Genomic DNA, 21,175 nt, shown 5'->3' with positions numbered 1-21,175 from the left:
GGTCTGACCAATGAGGTAATGGAATAAAACAGATGATGTGTGTCTGCACGGCTCCCTGGGCATAGAGGAGATGCCAGTGTGTGGCTGGCTTTCTTGGCCTGTTTCTTGCATGTTCATGTAATGCCAGCTTCAGATCACTGCTGTATTGATGGGCAGTCGCTAGGAAAAGTATTTCAGCCGAACAGTGTTCACATTGATTGACATTTTAACCTATTCTAGTGCAGGAGGGGAAATTCCAGTGCTGTAGGTTGGTGGCTGGAATGTGAGAGCCATGGTGAGAGCCGATGCCCGGCACAGTGCTGCTGCCCAGCACTCCACACTCAGCACCACCCCTGTAAGTCAGGGAGTGTCTGTTTGCTTCTCTGTGGGCTCATCTAGGAACGATAGCAGAAGGCAGGAGGTGCAGACTCCTCTGGAGCTACAAGAGATTGTTTCCCATGCTCTTAGTGCATGTCAGGATTTCTATACTTTCTAAAGGCTGCCGCTCCTTTGAGCATGCATACCACTCAGCTGTAGATGAACATTTGAATTGTGGCCTCCTCCTGGATATAGTTACTTTTTTTAAATTTAAATTTTAATTTTTTTCAAAACAAGGTTTCTCTGTGTAGTTTTGGTACTTGTCCTGGATCTTGCTTTGTACTGGAACTCACAGAGATCCGCCTGGCTCTGCCTCCTGAGTGCTGGGACTAAAGGCGTGCGCCACCACCACCTGGCTCCTTTTTTTTTTTTTTAAAGGTAGGATGGTTTGTAGCTAAGGCTGACTTGTAAGTCCAAGGATGGCCTTAAACATCTGCTTTTTCTGTCTCTACCGCCTGAGAGCTGAGGTTACAGACAAGCACCTCCTCACCCAGTTTCTGCAGTGCTAAGGACTGAACATAGGCTGTGAGTGTGAGTGCTAGGTAAGCCCTCTACCAACTGAGGCACACCCTCAGCCGTCGGTTACTTCCTTATGAACCTGGCTTATAGGATTTGAGACAGGAAATGGATTCAGCCCAAATCTGACCCTAAAGGATATCACAGTATCTTTGAGGAAAAAGCAAGTAAATCAAATATTCTTTGGTTTCCTACAAGGAAAGCTACATATGGTAGGGATGAGCAGAGATTGCTGTGCGGCCTGAATTCAGTCCACATAACTAGGCCTTGAAAGGCCATGAGAGAGTGTGTGTGTCACACTGTGACGGAAGGGTGTGGGGAGGGCTCTGGAGCCAAAGGAAGATGGACTCCATTCCAGAACTGGAAGTAGGTAGGATGTGGAGAGAAGTGAAATACAGCCAGAAGCGTGGAAAGCAGCCAGGGAAGAGAAGAGAAAGGGTGTGGGCACATAGTACTAAAGAGAAGAGAGCTTTCCTTGAAGGCCCCTGGAGCCAGGGGAGGCTTCGGAGCAGCCCCTGAGGAGACTGACAATGGATTTGGAAGGGGTTATGCCAAAGGCAGATGCTATAAAATGCTGCTGAAGGTGACTTTCTCTCTCCCCTTACCCTCCCCCGCTTTCTTTTTCTCTTTCTCCCTGACCTTTCGTCTCATCTTCCTTTCTGTTTCAAGTGTCCTAGGCTGGCTTTGAACTCCCGATCCTCCTGTATCAGCCTCCTATGTGCCATCCATCTGTCGTTCGTTTGTTCGTTCATTCGTTCATTGCGTTATACATGTTTTCCGGCTGCGCAGGTGTGGAGGATGCCTTCCCTCAGCCAGCAGAGAAGGGCACACTCTGTCTCGGGGACCAGGTTCCTCTGAGCCGTGTGTGAATGTGCTCCATTTGCTCTTGGGTATCTGTGAGAACAATTCTCAGAGAGGAGCTTGTCACCATTTGGGTGGGGGACAGCCATGGAGATAGGAATATTTGCCAACATGAGGCAGGAGCATTTGTTTTGTGAGAGTGTTCACATATTGCCGAGAGCTGTGCGGTCTGGAAGGATTTGTGCTGCGTCATCTGCTGGGAAGGTTGATAGTCAAGTGCCTTAGAAAGATGCGGGGAAAGAGGACCCACTTCCAGTCTCGAGCACTTGCCGCAGGACTGTTGCTAAGTGGCCGTCTCCCTCCCGCAGCTCTCATATGGTATTGTTTTGACAGGGAGGGAAGATAACTTATCTTAAAGAGACTTACTGAAATAGTCTGACAGTTTGCATAATTACATTAGCTTGAAGTTTGCTCTCACTGCCTGGATTATACAGTTCTTTGTTTACTTATCCTCTCATAGAGATAATAGAAATGCATTCACTACCATCTAGGCGGCAAGAGAGACAGACAAATGACCTGATCTTAGTCCCTTTTCTATTGCTATAATAAAGTGCCCAAGGCTGGGTCGGTGATAGAGGAAGAAAGGTTTATTTAGCTGCTTTGGAGGGTGAAAACCTCTGTTGAGGTCTTCTTGCTTGGTGGTATCCCACTGATAAGAGATTCTGGGAGAGGGAGGGTGACAGAGCAAAGACCCATCAAGGGCCTGCTTGCTCTTTTGTGTTACAACTTGTTCTTGAGAGCTGGCTGACTGAAGTCCCGGAGAACTGTGTTAGTCTTTTGCAAGAGTACCACTACCAATGATCTAAGTACCCATTAGGTCCTGCATCTTAACGGTTCCGTCATCTCCACACTCAGGATGGAGCTTCTGGCACTCACAGCTTAGTGGGACAGGTCACCTCAACCCACAGCACTTTGCATGCATGTTGCTTGTGGTAAGATCAAAAAAGCATCCACAAGTGATGTTTGAAGTGGGATGGGAACGTATAGGGCACATGGTACCATGCCTGGCTTTTGACACGGAAGCTGGGCATCCAAACTCAGGTCCTCATGCTTTCATGGCAAGCACTTTACCACGGAACCATGTCCTCAGTCATATTGCTTATTATTATTATTATTATTATTATTATTATTATTTTTGAGATAAGATCTCATGTAGGTCAGACTGGACTTTTAAACTCCAGATTCTGCTGTCCATCTCCTGTGTGCTAGTTAGAATTGTAAATGTGTGACATCATGCATGGCTTGGAGTTAGGTTTTAAAATTTGTTATTGTTATTATTATTTGTATGTGTGTGTATTAACATCAGTTTCTGTGCCCCTTGTGTATACTGGAGCCCGTGGAGGCCAGAAGAAGGCATCAGCTGGATTCCCTGCGACAGTAGTTACAGATGGTTGGGAGCTGCCACGTGGGTGCGGTAAACTGAAACTGGCTCTTCTGCAAGAGCAGTGTGTGCTCTTAGCCATCGGGTCATCTCTCCAGCCCTTGGAGTTTGGTTTTAAACAGAGAAAAGAGCTGGGTGTGGTGCTACACGTGTACAATCCCAGCATCTGGAAGTTGGAGGCAGGAGGATCAAGAGTTCAAAGTCATCTTCTACTACCAACTGAATTTGAGAGGGGAGAGGGGAAAGGGGAGAGGGGGAGGAGGGGGAGGAGGGGGGGAAGAGCAGAGAGAGGCAGAGTATATGGATGAATAAGAATGAGAATGAGCCATCTAGGATGGGAATTTGCAACGGGAATTTTTCAATAGAAGGAACCAGAGATGCACAGCCCCTCTTTTGTATTTAGTGGTTTTCCAAACATCAAGCCTTCATTGATTTCTCTGGCTCCCGTCCAGCTGCCACTGCTGTGAGCAAACACATACTGGATGAGCATTTTGTTGTCTTGAAAAGAAGAGCATATGGACTTCGACAGCCGGCCATATTTTCATTTATTACTATATTTGAGACTACATTCAAGATAAAACAGAATTTCCAGGTAGCTAGCCTAGCAGGCTGTAATAAATGTGATCCCTGATCTCCTTGTGGGCCTCTGGGCTTCCTACACTTCCGGAACCTGGTGTCTTGGAATTGACAGTCACAGAGCTAATCTGGCACTCGGCAGATTTCTACTAACAGTACAAAAGGCTGGTAACTTTAGGCCCCTTCAGGTTGCTGTTCAAATGGAGTTGCTGTGTCTTAATTGTTTTTACATTTTGGGTGGTTATGAAATGCTGGGACTCAGGTGGGAGGATCTGGTGGTAGTGAGTCCTCGGATCTGTTTCATGCTTGATTTGGGGTCTTTGGAGTTATTTCATTTCATCACTATTATGAGGTAATGGTATTTTCTACTCTTGCAGATGAAGAGACTGACTACTAAAGGTAGCGCTTGTCACCATTGCTGTCATCCCCGCCATCCCCGCCACCAATGTCAATAATCTTTGTCGTGCTGGGGAGAGAACACCGGCCCTAGCCCATGCCAGTGATTTTTTACAGTGTTAGGGATGGAAGTTATGGCCTTGTCCATGCCAGGCAAGTGATCTACCACTGAGCTCTGTTCCAGTCTACGAAAATGCCTGTTTAAATCTAGGTCAGGGAAGTAGAGGCAGGAGGGTCAGGAGGTCAAGGCCAACTTTGACTGCATAGTAAGGTTGAGGCCAACCTGGGCTATGTTAGACTTTTAACATAATGATCAAGAGGTGACATAGTTAGCAGTTTGGGCAGCCAGTTCCTTGACTCTGTCGGTTTCTCATGTGTGGATGTGACCAACCATAGGTCAAAAATAAAAAAAAAGAAACAAAAACCTGTATCTTTTATAAGTATGCATACATTTTCCCCTCATCATTATCCCCCAAATACTGCAGTTTAACTATGACATTTACACTATGGATTTCCATCACATCTAAGGATGATAACCTGTGCCATTTGCACCATATTAAATACTATAAGGAACCTAGGGAGGCTTTGAAGTACATGAAGGAACGTGTTTGAATTACATGCAAAGACTGCCCTTTGAGACGAGGGTTTTTGTCTCCGAAGGTGCAGTTGAGTCAATCCTCCTTACAAATTGAGCTGTGACTGTTATCTTTATGAAGGTTAAGGATGAGGAACTGCCTTTGAAGAGACAGAGCTGGCAGACCGAGGTGTGAGTAAAAGGGAGCACTCGATTCAGTGGAATTCATAGGGCATCCTGCGAGAAGCTGAAAAGGAGGATTTGAATCGGGCACAGTTACACATGTATTCCTGTAATCACAGCACTCTGGTTCCCTCCTGTCAGGGAGGGTGAGGGGCATGGGGAGTCTCACGAGTTTGATACTAGCCTGGGTGGGCAACCCTAGCCAGAGCGTGCAAAGAAGTGAATGGAAGGATTTGATTAGGTTTTTAGTCATAACTCAATACAGATTTCTTCTTGTGCCAGACAGATTGTTTTCAAAGATTCACACTCTCAATTGCCGTGATATGTGGTTTGTGCATGTGTGTGCATGTGCATTTGTGTTTACATGTGTGTGAGCTCATGTGTGTGTGTGTGTATGTGTGTGTGTGTGCATGTGTGTGCATGCGCATTTGTGTTTACATGTGTGTGAGCTCATGTGTGTGTGGGGTGTGTGTGTGTGTGTGTGTGTGTGTGTGTGTGTGTGTGTGTGTGGGTGTGGGTGTGCATGCTCCGGTCTACGTGTGGTTGTAAGGCCCAAAGTCTTTCTTGACCACTCCTATGTATTGAGTTGGGATCTCTTGTGAAACCCAGAGCTTGCCAATTCCAGTTAGCCTGCTTCGTCAGCTGACCCCAGTGTCTTAGGGTTTCGACTGCTGTGATCAAACACCGTGACCGACAGCAGCTGGATAGGAAAGGGTTTATTCCAGCTTACAGCTTGTAGTCCATCATCTGGAGACGTAGAGAGGTCGGGGCAGGCACTGATGCAGAGGCCATGGAGGAACACTGCTGACTGGCTGGCTCCTCCTAGTTTTCTCAGACTACTTTCTCATAGGACCACCAACAGCCCAGGGTGGCACTGCCCACAACAAGCTTGGCCCTCACACATCCATCACCAGTCAAGACAGTGAACGCACCACAGGCTTGCCCACAGACCAGTCAGATGGGAGCTTTTTTTTTTTTTTAGTCGAGGTTACCTTTCAAAATTGACATAAAACTAACTAGCACAGCCAGGGGTCCTCTGCCTCTGCTGCCCCAGGGCTAGGGTTGTGAGTGTCAGATACACCCGCTTCACTTTTACTTGGGCTCTAGGGGTCCTAGCCCTGGCCTTCACTCCTGCGTGGCTTTAGTGCGTTATCCAATGAGCCCTCTCCTCTCCGGCCCTGTTTGAGTGTTTTGAATGGCAGGGCTGAGGAAGCCAGTGAGAAGAGCGTCAGGGTTTTCTTTCCCTGGGAGCTGCTCTGCAGCCTTGATGTACCGGAGGGTGTTTTCCAAACCCTGGTTCCCCATATCGTCACGATAAGTTGTTTAATAATGAACCTATGAGAGGCATGCGGTCCTGTCCCCACTGAGGACGCATGGCTAACAGAAGCCATCTGCACACACTGGAGAGCATGGGGGCGGCCCAAGACCGGAAGGTAGGAGTAGATGAGGTAGCAGAAAAACAAAGCTTCATTCAATGGTTCAGTGAACACCCCTGGGATGCCCCACAAGGGTGGTCAGGCCTTTTTATTGCTGCAGGGAGAAGGAAGATAAGATAAAGAGAATGTGCAGACTAGTAGGGATCCAGCTTGGCCTGCACAGCCATCTTGGGCATAGCTACCTTTTTGTTCGTTGGGTGACCTTGGCACGGATTTTAATCCCAATGGAATAAGTAGTTTTTAAGGCACACAGCCACGACCCTGGGGAAATGGTTCGTGGATAAAATGCGTGCCATGCAGGCATGAGGACCTGAGTTTGGATCCCAAGCATCCATGTGAAAAGATGTACTCAGTGATGTTCATCTGTAAACCTAGGGCTCCTGCGTCTCTGTGGGAAGACAGAGGGAGAGGAGGATCCCTGCGGGCTAGCTTATTGACAAGCTGAAGGTTCAGGGACAGACTCTGTCTCTAAATAAGGTGGAAAGCAATGTGTAGCTGCTCATGCGTGTATACACACAAACCCGCACACACAATCAGGCCAGGCCAAGTGTTTCCTGTCACACTCAGACCATTTCTTCACTGATATTGGGCTCTTAATAGTTTTCGTTTATTTCCAGGGCTGGAGATTCAACTGGGGTCTTTGCACACACCAAGCAAACGTCGTACCATGGACTTAGCGAGCTCTCCTGCTTTGTTGATACTTTTTGAGAAGTCTGTATGTCTTGGCTTTTGTCTTCCTGTACATGTCGTTCCCTTTGTTCTGTCCTGGGCTGCCCGGAGTCCCCTGTCCGCTGCCTCTCAGGGCGTGCATCTTTCTGTCCATGTCGACTGTTGTCCTGTGTGTGATTCTGAAGCTGTGTGTCTCTGGTCTCCAGTGCCTTCTGCCACGGTGACCAGTCCTCACGCCACACTCACCACTTCTCTTTGCTGCCTTCTGCTTTTGGGACCGTTTTAGATGCAGTGGGGTTTTGACAAAACAGGACTTTGACAAAAGATTCCAGTGCCGTGTGAGGAGAGTCACACCCATGGCCCTGGGGTTAGAGCAGCTGGCACTGTGCCCACTCAGGGCTGGGTGGATGCTTCTGTGGAGAAATCCATGCCTGGAACTGGTGCCCCTGGGAGAGGCATCTAGAACTCGCGGTGATGCATGGTGGGAGGTGGGTGGAAGATGGCCTCCCAGAGGGCTTTGCTGAGGATTTTGGGGAGGCAGAGAGGAAGGATGAGGCCACCAGGATGGCAGGACTAGACTCCAGAACACCAGAAAAGTGGCATCCACGTTTAAAAAGTCCTCTTGGCTTCGGAGGGAAGAGTCAGGGTTCTGGAGTGGCCAAGGCCACATGTTCCCTGCAGCTTTAGGTGGGACGCTTTCCAGAAGTGTGTGCCTTTTTGTCGATCCAGCTTATTTCAAAAGGTTTTCCCACCCCACCCCGGCCCAGGCCTACAAAGCTGGAACCCAGGCCCTTGAGCATGCCAGACAAGTGCTGTGTGTATCACTCAGCCTTATCTCCAGTCCTGTTACCGTCATTTTGATAAGTTTAGCAGAAGTGAGCCATGTTGAAGAGATAAGTTGTACTAGACCCTGATCATACCATTGTTTCTATGGGAAATCCCTCCCAGAAGCAGGAGACTTCTGGGAGGAGGCACACACCTGTCTCTACCTACAGGAAGCTGAGGACTGAAGTCTCGCCCTTGCTCACACTCTGGGCTTTGATAATACTCCAGTGATGTGATGTGAATTGGATGAGGTTGGCAAGGACACTACAGATAAGCAGGTGGGGTCTGGATATTTTCATGTTGAATAGTTTCTCTGTAGCTCAGAAGTGGGAAAGAGGGAAAAAGAGAAACAGGAATGTTCTTAAGGTCTTTGTTGTTTTGAGGCAGGGCCTCTCACTGTGTAGTCTGGGCTGGATTAGAACTCAGGATGGCCCTGAGACTGAATGGATCCTCCAGCCTCTGCCTCACCCCTGCTACCATGACAACCGCCTTCCCCCAAGCCCAGCCGTTCTCAGGTTTTGATCCACGTACAGTGATGACTTGTGCTGAGATGGGGAGGAGGAGCAAACGGGAGGGGGCAGGAAAGCTGAGCATGTGAGACTTTTACATCGGAAATAGTCATTACTCAGGCCGAGAGAGATGATATTTAATGCTCCAGAGCTCAGTGTGCAGATTCCTTCCCCGCTCTATCCCTAGCCTTCAGGGTTCAGATGCACAAACCTTGCATGCAGGTGCACACACTCAAACACACTTCTGAAGGGAACTTGTGCCGCCAACTGAAACCACACGATCCTTGGGTGGTTTGGCTTCCCCAGCTTCAGGGAAGACCCTGTGATTTTTGTGTCCATGGCTCCTGTGCCCTAGTTTTCTGGCTACAGTTGTTCATGTGACTCAAGCAGGTGCCCCTCACCGGGACTTTGGAAATACAGCATTGAAGAGATTCACACATCTCTCTTTGCTGCCTGCTCTGTCAAGGAAGCCCTGCAGAGTAGAGGAGAGACTTTCCCAGGAGTGCAGAGACTGGAGAGCTGTGGACCTGCTGATATTATTCGCTACACTGCATCCCTCGGAAAGCCAAGGCGGCATGGTGTTAGATAAGTGAAACTTTGGTCAGCAAGTTTAAGAAGAGGTTCCTGATGGTAGAAACTTTTAGAACATTTTGTATCAGGAGTGCTTCCTGCTGCCCAAGGCAGGCTGGTGTGCAGTGTTTCCTGAAGTTATTTGATGGTGGAGCGCTTTGGTTTGTTTCCATGAGAGGTGTGGTGTGTGTGTGTGTGTGTGTGTGTGTGTGTGTGTGTGTGTGTGTGTGTGTGTGTGTGTGTCTAGCTCTGCAGGGGAACCAGTGTGAACTGCTGTTGGAAGGTGATCTTCATAGTTGTGGTGTCGCTAGGAGCTTGCAACCACTGGTAACTCTGTTTCCTCTTTTTCCCTTCCCTGCCTCTATCATTCTGGATCTTTCTTCTTGAGAATGGGTCTCCGGAAGCCCAAGCTGTCCTGAAATTGCTTTGTAGCTGAGACTGCCTTGAACTCCAGGCTCCTGCCTCCACCACCACGTGCTCGGATTCTGGGCATGGGGCATCATGCCCACCATGCCCAGCTCTCTGTGCTTTCTTGATGTTTTAGACTACTAAGGTGACCATAGTTAGAGCCAGATTTTATCCTCTGCTGCTAGTTTTGACTCTGTGACTTGCTTAGAGTCACACACAGCACTGGTGACATAAAGGACTCTCTCTATTCTGTGCTCTCCATGATTTCTCATATTCAGGTGAGGGAGGGAGGGAGGGAGGGAGGGAGGAGAGAGAGAGAGAGAGAGAGAGAGAGAGAGAGAGAGAGAGAGAGAGAGAGAGAAGGAAGAGAGAAGCAGGACATCTTGTAGCACGAATCTCTGCATTTAGCTCTGTGTTTCTTATTTAATAAGACCATTACATCTACAGACATCTTCCTTCAGCGGCTCTGGGAACACGTCCTGGCCAGTGGAGCAGCTGGAGGGACTGAGTGAGTGACACTGGTGTTGATGACAAAGCTGCAGCTCATGGTTGTGGCCTCAGGCAGCAGTGTGTAGAGACGTGGCTGGGGTTTGGAGGAACTCTCTGCTCTGTGAGGATTCTGGTGCCACAGAAAAACCTGGTTGTCCCTAACCTCACACAAGTTTACCGTGTCAACTGCTGTGTGGGAGGATGAGGCTGGAGGACTGCTTGATTCCTAAAGGCCGGTCTCGACAACATAGCCAGGCCCCTCCTGCAAAGGTGCTCTTCAGAGAGGAAGGTTGTGTGACTGTGAGTGGCTTGCTGTCTCTCTTCTCCTGAGTTGAACTGTGGGAGAGGTGAATTGCTTTCTCCCTAGGGTGAATTCTGGTGTTTCGGGGGCTACCTTACCATTTGAGCCTGCGTCAGACAGGGACATGCAGTCTGTCAACGTCAGCGTTCTCTGAGCTCGGTCCTCTAGCTGATCACCTGTGCTCCCCTGAATCCTTGGTTTCCAAAATGCCTGCCCTCCCTCCCTCCCTCCCTCCCTCCCTCCCTCCCTCCCACCCACCTTGCCCGCTCCCTTCCTTCTCCTCTCCTTTGTTTTATGAGGCAGGGTCTCACATAGCTCAGGGCAGCCTCTAACTCACTATGTAGAGTGGGATGACCTTGACTCGTACTCTGGCTCCCAAGTGCTGGGATTAGGGGTGTTTTGCCACCTCCCTGCCCTGCTTGTGTGGGTTTTACATTTCAGTTTGTATTGCAGCTTGTAGGTCTGGTTGGTACTTACTGTGTTACTCGGCCCTCCTCTGCAGATGGACAGTTAATTCATATGAGTTCCGACAGCATGCCAATCTGTTGATTGGATTTCCATGTAAGATGAGTTATGTAAATAACAGTGGCTTGAAATTAGGATGTGTACAATTGAAAAATAATCCAAGCTCTCTTAAACAATTTCCAGTTTGATGCCACTATTATTAAAAGGATATACTTTCTAAGGATGTGGTCATGTTATTTTTCATCTCCACGATCTTTCTGAAGCTGTGCCTGAATGTTACAACTGTTTGAAATCGACCGAGAGAGACGATAAATGGGTAAGATATTTTACCGATTCTGGCACATCCCCAGATCAGAAGTGCCTTTCAGGGTATGAAGAGGACCCAGTGTGTTTCTAGATTGATTGCGGAGAACCAATCCATGGAGACCCTGTGTGCCCCCCCCCTCCGTGTGCCCCCATGAAGAGTGACCTGCCATGTGCACTCCCCTCACGGGTCCTTTGCAGGCTCGCTTTCTGGCTGCCTTTGCCTTCTGCATCCCCGACAGCCACCAGACTCGCCTCTGTGGAAGACAGTGTGTGTGTGTGTGTGTGTGTGTGTGTGTGAGACTTGGGCTCTCTCATCCCTGGCTAGCTCTGCACTCTGCAGACCAGCCATCCTGTTTCTGTCATTTCCATTACCTCAGTCTGGCCTGCAGCTGCTTCTCAACCAGCCCTCCACTTCCTGGTTCTCCCATGCTCTGTACTCTGGGAAAACCCCTCCAAAGCGTTCAGGTCCTTCCCAGCCTCTCTTAAGCCTCCGTGATCAGCAGCCCGTGCCCTTCTCTGAGCGACTCCAGGCTGTGTGGAACGGGGTTGCAGGCTGCGCTTTGTTCCACCAGCTGTATTTTGAGTGCCAACGCAGAGGCAGGTTGTGCTGAGAGGGTTGTTTGGTTTTGTTTTAGGCCTCCATCAGATTAGCCCGTAGGCAGACCAGTGGGGCATTTTCTTGATTAATGATTGACGTGGGAGGGCCAGGCCAGGAAGTGGGTGCCACCCCTGGGCAGGTGGTGCTGGGTAGTATAAGAAAACAGGCCGAGCAACCCATGGGGAGCAAGTAAGCATCATCCTTCGTGGTGTCTGCTTCAGTTTCCCCCTCCATGTTCCTGCCCTGCTTGAGTTCCTGCCTGGGTTTCCCTCATTGATGAATTGTGGATAGGATGTGTAAGCCAAATAACCCCCTTTCCCACAAGTTCTCTTTGGCCATGATCACTGTCGTAGCAACAGAAAGTTGGTTAGGATGATAGCATGATTGTGTGTGTTGTTTGATTTAACAAACAGCCTCTGCTCTCCCAGTGTGAACCTGGAGGGCACAGACAGAAATGACTGCCCACTTAAGCAGCAAGTCCCCCTAAGGAACTTAACAATGTCGATAGGACAACAGAGGCACCTGGGCATGACACAACCAGAAACCTGCCTGTGAGCTTTTGAGCACACCCGACCAGTGGAGGGCACAATGGTCTCACCTGCATCCATTGGACAGAAGCCCACTTTGGGACAGGGACACAGGGACACCCACTGACCATCTGGTGCCTGTGTTGTGGGGTGGGATGGACAGGTGACAGACAATTTCTCTACTGTCCCCAAGGTGTTAGCTCAGCACAGGCCTCCTTTGCTTACATCGTCCACTGGAACTTGCCTTGCCTCAGCCTGGTCTAGAGCTCCTTTGCCTCTACGCAGCTTGCCGTGAAGGGCTGTGAGCCTCCAGGGACTTCCTGATTCTCTTTACGTACGTCTCTGTTGGTTCCTGTCTCTGCCGTTAGTAGTGTCTTTCATTCCTTCTTTACCATTCTGCAACTCACATGTCACTGTGTGAAGTGTCCTGTATGATCTTTGAGTTGATATTAATAATTGACATTGAAATAAAAAAAATAATTGCTAATGGTCACACTGTAGGGAGAAATTAGCATTACTCAGTGAATCATTACCAACAAAACTGGAAGCCTGTGTAACTTGTGAATTTGTTATTCAATAGATACTAATATTATGGAAAGGGACAAATGTGTCCACTTACAATCCTGATGTAGGGTGCTCTCAGCATCCTCTTTGCAGACTATTTGCTGTCCTGACAAGATCAGGTCCCGGCCTCCACGCTTGTAGGTTGTATTGCCCCATGAGCAGAATGCCCTTGTCCCTATTTTCTCTGGTCCATACTTCAGGACTTAGCCTCTGCAGAGCCCTTCATGACATGGCCTCTCTTCACCACCTTCCCTGAGCCTGGCTGTGACTTAATATCTTCCAGGGTAATTAAGGTGCTCTGTGGTCCCAGACTGTCTGGGATCAAACCTAGCTGCTGTGTGTCACTCATAAGTCTCTTACCCACTCTGTTTCAGTTCTTGCCTGTATATAAAAGCATGTTTACGTGCTAAGGTGATGTTAGGATAAGCCATATCCAAGCATGTTAATTATTCATGAAAGTGCCTGCTCAAATGCTCTATTTGTTTATTTAAATGTATTAGTACATTTTATTAAGCTAAGATCTATTCTTATTCTATTTTGATTCTGTTTTTCATGTTTTGGGTCCTGGGCATTAAACTCTGGGTTTCCTGCATCCCAAGCACATGCTTTGCCAGTGAGCTACACCACTGCTCTCTTAGTTGATTTTGATGTCTTTTGAGACAGGACCCTGCTCTATACCTTAGGCTGTCTGAAACTTGCTATGTACATCAGGCTGGCTTCAAACCTGGCAGGAATCCTCCTGTCTCAGCCTCTTGAGAGGTTAGCATGGATTACTTGGCTCTAGATTTTTTTTTTTTTTTTTTTACTGTATCCTATATATAACCCACTCTGGCTTTGAATGCACTCTGTAGCCAATGCTGGCTTTGAACTCCTGATGCTTAAATATGGGATTATAGGTGATGCCTGTTCTGACTGTAGACTTTCCACTAACACATTTATAATTTTGGCACAGTTCCCTTTAAGAGTCAGTGGATAGGTCGAATATAAATACTGTGTATAAACTCACAGTATACCTATGCTAATAAACTTAGCCATAAAGCACTTATATTGGAGTATTATGTCATGAGGCCTAGGGACTTAAACCTGCATTGTCTTTTTGTGCTTAACAATGTCAGTCACGAAGTACTTCCTTATTGTAAGTTATCTGTTTGCAGGTTAATAAATGCCTTGCTGCACCTTAACCGTATTAATTCAGATGCTGGCAGTTTAGTTTCCAGGTATTTGCATATATGTGTATTCAGTAATATGCGTTTAATATTTCTGATCTCTTAAACTTCATTTTTCCTTCCAGCCTCACTGCTACGTTCCTACTTTGTTCCTTGCCTGCCTACAGGACTGGTGCTCCAACCCACAGCCTTGTGCACACACACTAGGCATGCACTCTGCTGTTTTCTTTTTTTGTATATTTCTGGCTCATGTACATTACAGTAATTGATCACATGTCTTCTAACCTGTCGACCTCACCCCTTATAGAATGTAAGCATGCTAGAAGAAAAATGAGATCTAGACTGAGTCTAGAAAAGTGGATGGAGTCAATTGAGTGGGCACACAATGGTGTAATCAGCCAACATCCTCTGAGAGCCCACGTCCACAGTGGCCCTGGTGACAGCTGAACTGTATGGAGTTGTTCTCTGACAAGCCATAGAGAGAAAGCCCAGTGTCCAGGGTGATTATGGCAGCTGTGGGCCAGAGCCTGTTCAAGTGCAGTGAATGAGGCCAGCACCAAATGGGGACAGCACAGTGAATGATTCTTTTGTCACAAGGTGACATCAAGTACTAGAAAGTGTCTCTAACAAAGGATGCTGCTTTGCCAGAATGGACATAGTGCTGTGGAGTGTTTGAAAGTTTTCATTCAGTGACTGATGTTTCGGCTCAGTAAAGATCAATGTTCCAATAAAGTATTGGTTGGTATTGGCAGGTACTCTCTATTATAGCTGCGAATATGTAATATTTAAAGTGTCATTGGACTCTGGGTGAATGTCTTGTGTAGTGTCTTAGGGGATTGCTGTCCTCACAAGAGATGGAAGCAGTTTGGAGCTTATGCTTCAGGGTGTCTTAATAGTTCCTTAATATTAGCTTGTAGCTATCCCCCCCCCCCCCGTGTGTGTGTGTGTGTGTGTGTGTGTGTGTGTGTGTGTGTGTGTGTGTATATGCTTGTGTCTGCATGCGTGCAAGAGCATATGTGTGTGTGTTCATGCAGAAGACAGAGGACAATGTTGGGATGGCCTTCTATTTTTTGAGATGGAGTCTCTTCCTGAGCCTGGAGCTTGCTGTTTTGGTTAGATTGCCCGGCCAGTGAGCCTCAGGCATCCAGCTGCCATTCCCCTCATTGCTGGCATTATCAATGCACGTCACTGCTCTGTCTTTCTGCACGAGTGCTCCAGTCAGAGTTCAGTTACTCATTGTCCAGTCGGCTCTTCACTGACTAAGCCTTCTCTCCGGCCTCTTCTCTAGTTCCTCACTGGTTTTGTGAGGAAAGTCTGTGTGTGGTAGCAGTTTTCCATCTTGTCGTCACCTCTGAGCAAATGTTAACTGCCACATTTAATTGACAGAATAAAAAAAATTTCTTTTCTCTGCATGTTTTTGATGCTCTTCCAATAAGTGGGCCACGGACAGAACGAGCACCTAATTTCATGAATGAGGAGTTCTGTCTGTGACAGGATTTCACCCAGTGTTTCTTGGGGCTGTGCTGCTTTTGTGTTTAGACAGTTATTTAAAATTAAAGAGCTCTGCATGTGTGGTTTGTATGCAGAGGTGACCGTGGACGGGTGACCGTGTTGATGCATTGGGGCCTTGGCCTGTGAAATTCCTCCCTCAGTGGCCCCTTAAAGGTAATGTTGTATTTTGATGGAATTTGCGTATTCCATGAGTGAAAGAAGCCTGTGGAATTCACTCTTTGCGATACCCCCTTTGCCACATTTTAGTTTTCTTATGAGTGAAAAACAGAAGGACCACAACAGAAAAGGAAGTTGTCATTACTGGTGTTGTGGGCTCACCCAGTAGGACATCTGCTGATGCAGGAATGGGTCTGTGGTTGATGCTCTCTGGGCTTGAATCCCAGCCCTGCTTCATGCAGCCTAGGCCCAGGTCTTTACTTTGTTAAACTTCAATGATCTTGTCATTGGGCTTTTTGTAAAGATTAGAGTTAAAGGGTAGAGTACAAAGCCATTTATGAGCAAAGTAAATTGTGGAGAGGTGGTTTTTGTTTGTTTTTTTCTTTTTCTTTTTCTGTTTAATGTAGCTCAGGCTGGCTTCAAACTCTCCACATAGCTGAGGATGACTCTGAGCTCCTGATCCTCTTGTCTTGACTTCCCCAGTACCGATATTACAGGCATGGACCACTGTGCTCAGTTTTGTGTGGTACAGCTTTGTTTATGCTGAGCCAGCACTCTGCTGCACCACAGCCCGAGAGTGATGATTTCATTAGCACAGAGCGGAATATAGATGCCAGCATCCAGGCCCCGGGCTCGCCCTGCCTGTTCTCAAACCCAAACCGCCAACGCCATGTTACAGACACGTGGCTCTTATTTTCAAGATTGCTTTTTCTTTGGTCCTGCCATAGTCAGGCGATTTCAATCCTTCCTCCCTCCCTCCCTCCCATCTTTCATGGGGTCTTGCTACATAGCCCAGGCTGGCCTCTAACTTGTGATTTCCCAGTAGCCATGCCCCAGCATGCTGACTCAGATCGTCTTCTGTAAGTAGAACTAAAGCAGAGACTTGAGCATCCTTGTCTGAGTCTCTCCTGAGTGAACCCAGCTGCACAGACCTTCCTTAGGAGAGTGGAAAAGCAGTAAGGGGTCCTTGTTCCTTCAGAAGTCAGTTTCCATGAAATCGTCCATCTTCAGAGTGCAGCATCATGTCTTGTGAAAAGATAGCTCTGGCTTTTTGTTGTTGTTTATTTCTGAGGCAGATCCCCATGCAGTGCAGATGGGCCTCCAAATTGCTAAGTAACTGAGGATGACTTTGAACCTATGAACCTGCCTCTCTTCTCCCCAAGTACTGGAGTTACAGATGTGCATCACCAAGCCCAGAGGTTGCTGTTTTTTTGTTTGTTTGTTTTGTGTTTTGTTTTTTGAGACAGGGTTTCTCTGTGTGGGCCTAGCTGTCCTGGAACTTGATTTGTAGACCAGACCAGCCTTGAACTCACAGAAATTCATCTGCCTCTGCCTGCTAAGGGCTGTGATTAAAGGCGTGCTCCACCATCACCCAGCCAGAGATTGCTGTTTTTTTTTTTTTTTTTTTTTAACACGTTTATATCATAATACTATGAGCATAGAATATTCACTGCCTGTTGACTTTCAGCTTGTTGGGATTTATAGACGAGGACTCACCTGACTAGAATGTATTACTTTGGCTATATGCCAATAATATGGGCATCTCTTGGTTGATTCTTAAAGAAGCCAGAGACCTGTAGGCCAATGAGTGCAGATTTGTTTTGTAACCTCAGATCAAACTGGCAATCTTTGAAATGTCACTGTTGACCACAGAAGCATTGGTCACAGTAGTCAAGGGACTGGACGGATCCTCCGAAGACCTGCGACCCCCCACACTGCGAGGAGAGAATGATGACCTGCATTGTCAGATAGTGTTGGGAGTGTGCCGTCGGCAGACTCCAAAGTGAGGCCCGCGGAGACCACTGAGTGTGGTGGTGTGAGGAGCCTGTGTGTCGGTGGGTGATGACTCCGGAGGTGAAGGAGGTTGACAAATAACTGTAAAACTAAACATTCAAAGAATGGGGATAAGTGTTGCTAAGTGACAGATCTCCAGAACCTCAGAGTTTAGGAAAACCTTAGGTGTCTGAATTCTGATTTTAGATGCTTCAGTGACAAAAAGGTAAGCGGTTGTATTCAAAGGGACTTGACAATGGCAGTTTTCATATGAATTTAGATATGAAAAACACCTTCGCAGAAGGTGGGGGCCTGGCCCAGGGGACCCTCAGTAACAGATGTTTGCACACCGTTGCTAAGCGCTGCTGTGAACATTCTGGGTCCTGGTTCCGCCATCATTGTGTGTCAGAGCAGGGCAAACCAAGGGGCGGAGTTTTTAGATATTCGATACAGCTACTTAAGTAGCTGAGCTGGAGTTTAAGTTGAGGTCATCTGATTCCAGAAGGATCTGAGACTTGCAGAAGGTGAGTAAAGACAAAAATTATTAAAGGAAGTTTTCAGAGTTGGCTGTTGTTCCGAACACTTGGAATCCTGTGATTCTAGAAGCCAAAGCAGAAAGATGCCAAGTTTAAAGCCAGCCTTGGCTACCTGCAGAGATACTGTTCCAAAAAACCAAGCCAAACCAAAACAAAAGAAAATAAAAAGACTACAAGAAGAAAAAACAACCCACCAAACTAAATAAATTAGCAGAAATACCTACTATGTTAAAAATATATGTTTGAGAAGTAATAAAGATTTAGTTTTACTAAATGAATTTATTTCCAACAAGGTCTTGCCATGTAGCCCAGGATGGCCTCTAACTGCTAGAAATTCTTGTGTGTGTCATTACATCCAGTTTTTATTCGGTGCTACGGTTCAAACCCAGGGCTTCATACTTGCTTAGGCAAGCAGTCTAGCCAGTAAACTAGACTCCCTACTCCTAATTTAAGGATCTTAGTAGGACTTGTTTCAGGGTCCTGAGAGTACTTTTGACATAAGGCTATGGATCCAATTTAGTGGAAGAACAGTGGCCTAGCATACATGAGGCCCTGGGTTTAGTCCCCAGTACCACAAACTAGCAAACAAAAAGAACATTTGGGATACAGATTGTTTGGCCATGACCATGATCTCTAAGGAAGGACAGAGCTTCCTTAAGATGTAATGACCCATATGACCCTTGTAAGATGAATGACCCGTGCTCTTGCTGAGTAAAAGGCTGTGAAGCCTTTATTATTCATTCATTCATTTATTTATTTGTATTCATTCATTCATTTATTTATTTTAACATACTTCAGTCTTACCCTATAGAAACCTGTAGAAGGACTCAGCAAGTTTCTTTATTAGCTAGTGAGTGGCCCATGCTTGGGAGACTTCCATACTCACTGATAAAGGTCATTGCCATTTCCTTCTGAGAAAGCAGTTCGTATGCATATGAAATTGGACCAGATCCTTGTCTGGATGTTTGGTTTTCCATTTGAGCCAAGGTCATTTAAATCTCATTTCCATAAGGAGAAAGTCAAGTTTAGAGAGGCTGGAACTACTTTCCCAAGGCCACTCAGCTGTAAGCCGACTGCTCCCCTGTGTCTGTTCTTCACTGATGCTCGTCCGGGTTGGGAGTGGGGCCTCGAATTCAGATCCAGCTCTACTACTGATCCTGTAGCTCTCAGTATTGTACCCAACTGAAGATAAAGGCTGAACAAACTGTGAGGGCTAAATACGTGCCCTCTCTAGTTAGACCAGAACTCTTTCTTTAACCTTTGTAGTTAAGTTTCTTGTTTTTGTTTTGAGACAGTCTCACTGTATGGTTCAGGCTGGCCTTGAACTCAGGATCTCCTTGCTTTAGCCTCCTGAGTCCTGGCTTAGAGGCATGTGCCATCATGGCCAAGAGGTTTCTCTTGTGGCTCTGTGACTGTGTAAGGACATTCCTTAAAGTTTTCTAGATGTAAAGATGATGGTCTAAGGCGTGGGAAGGAGTCAGAGCCTGGCAGAACCATTTCTAGCTCTAAACATTTGGATTTCATTCCTTTTGAAAAAGATGCTCCTGACTTTCTCGGTGTCGCAGCTGTGGGAGCAGTTTTTGTTGCTGTGGTAACCACACTCCCGTAGTCCTGTCGGGAACTACGATGTGTCTATCTGTCCAATCTTGTTTTCCAGTCTGAAATGAGGACACAGCTTCCTTTGAAGAATCCCGTGAAGCATATGGCCTGTAACAATCCTTCTCAGAATGTCTTGGGATCTGCAGAATAATGTACCTTGGCAGGGATTTCCTCAGCTCTTACATCACCCATTTTCCACATGTACCCATAGCTGAACATGCCTTGAGAAAACCACATAGTATTATTCTTTTTAAAAGGTTCTCACATCATCTAGAATGGCCTCCAAACCCCCTCTGCAGCTGAAGATGAACTTGAACTACTCCTGACCCTTCTGCCTTTACCTCCCAGGCAGCAGGTCACAGCCACTTCCGCCGTGCCCAGCTTCACCCTGCCACATTGATCACTGCACCCTGACGTTAGGTACCCAAGAGGCTGCCCGTCGGTCACACCATGCTGTGCCTGTCCACTCTCTTTGACAACTGTACTGTGTTGTACTTGCTCTGCAGACGTCCACAGACTCCTTCCTTTCAATTGTTTCCTTTTTCAGCAAGAAGCAGAGATAATCAGAAGACGGCTTCCATCCTCCTCAGCTGCCCACCTAACCATTTCCTGGCTCCTGCTCCGGCTCTCTCCACTCGCCCTCCCTGGCCACCCCAGCTGCCCACCCAACCATTCCCTGGCTCCTGCCCTGGCTCTCTCCACTCATCCTCCCTGGCCACCCCAGCTGCCCTCCCCCCCATCTCAGGCCTGCACACCCGTCTGTCTCCCTCCCTGTACATTTCCTCGAGGACATCGCTGCATACAAGTTTCCTGCTCTTTCCCCTGTCATCAGTTTTGACCGCATACCCTCTGGCACACATATTTCCCTTCATTGAATAAAAGCGTCTTCTCTAGATTCTGGTGTCCTCTTGCCTCTGGCTGGTTTCCTTTATCCTCTTATGGCCATAGGTGTTTTCATCCTCTTCACATGGACCCTCTGAGTAGCTTGCCTGTGTTCAGTGTCCAGTGTCTCCTCTTGCGCGCTTTCCTGAGCACGGCCCTGACTTCAGACCCTGCACACACTCCGCTCGCTCCCTCTGCCTTGGTCAGGACATCAGGAGTGTTTCTTTGCTGAAGCCCGTGGTCAGGTCCCTGTCAACTCTTACTCTGCATTTACTGCATGCAGTCCATTATTTCCTCCTTGACATCCTTCTTCCTGGGATCCCCGGACAACATCCCTGGCTGTTCTTTTTCCTATAAGCTGCTCTTTAGCCCTCGTTTCTGGTTCCTCATCTGTTTTCCCTCTAAATGGAGTGCCTCTGGCTGCATGCTCCATGTACTTATCTATAGTTACACTCACCTATAGAAACATGTCTGTAAGATGAAGTTCTTATCTACAGCTCCCACCTCATCGCAGGCCTCTTTATCCAGTCACTAGCCGGGCCTCCAGTGGGGTCCTTCAAACACAGTGGGTGTTTCAGATATGGCTTGTCCAGGAGGGAAGCGGTCTCTGCTAATGCCCGGGATGATCCTGCCTTGGCTGGCAGCCCACACTATTCCCTCAGAGAAGCCGCTGTAGCGTTCACGATGTGGTGTTCTCACACACCCTTTCCAGCAGATGCTTCAGGCTCTATCTAGAGTCCGTCAGTTTTCCACCTGCACTGCTATCACCCAGGCCAGACTTCATTCATTTATCTGTAGATTAATGATGTATCCTTGTAGCTGGCCTTTCCGCTCACTGCTTGATCTTCTTCAGTCATCGGATGGACATAGACTGTAGCTGGCACCTCCTACCTCCCTCATAGCAAGAGCCAATGTTATTCCCGTGACCTGCAAGAATAGTATGCAGTTTACCCTCTGTCACTTTCTGACACGTCCTGCACATCCCCCTCCCTCCCCATTTGCAGGGCTGCTGTGGCCTCCATCGGCTCTCCCCTCTGCCT

At 47.5% G+C, this 21,175-nt stretch overlaps 1 protein-coding gene across 21 annotated transcripts in view; it reads left to right on the top strand.

Annotated features, from left to right (window-relative positions):
• Window positions 1–21,175, top strand: part of Carmil1 (capping protein regulator and myosin 1 linker 1) — a 293,644-nt gene that overhangs the window by 43,512 nt on the left and 228,957 nt on the right. For 4 of the 21 annotated variants that reach the window (XM_076573061.1, XM_076573060.1, XM_076573054.1 and 1 more), the window contains exon 1: window positions 17,499–17,642. The exons of the other annotated variants lie outside the window; for them this stretch is intronic. The gene's annotated coding sequence lies outside the window, so the exon portion shown is untranslated. Of the gene's footprint in view, window positions 1–17,498; window positions 17,643–21,175 lie in introns of those variants that run through there. 21 annotated transcript variants of the gene reach the window in all.

This window comes from Peromyscus maniculatus, chromosome 5 (genome assembly GCF_049852395.1).
Source record: "Peromyscus maniculatus bairdii isolate BWxNUB_F1_BW_parent chromosome 5, HU_Pman_BW_mat_3.1, whole genome shotgun sequence".
Lineage (NCBI taxonomy): Eukaryota > Metazoa > Chordata > Mammalia > Rodentia > Cricetidae > Peromyscus > Peromyscus maniculatus.
The sequence above is the reverse complement of the archived record's forward strand: the minus strand, read 5'-3'. Positions and strand labels throughout refer to the sequence as shown.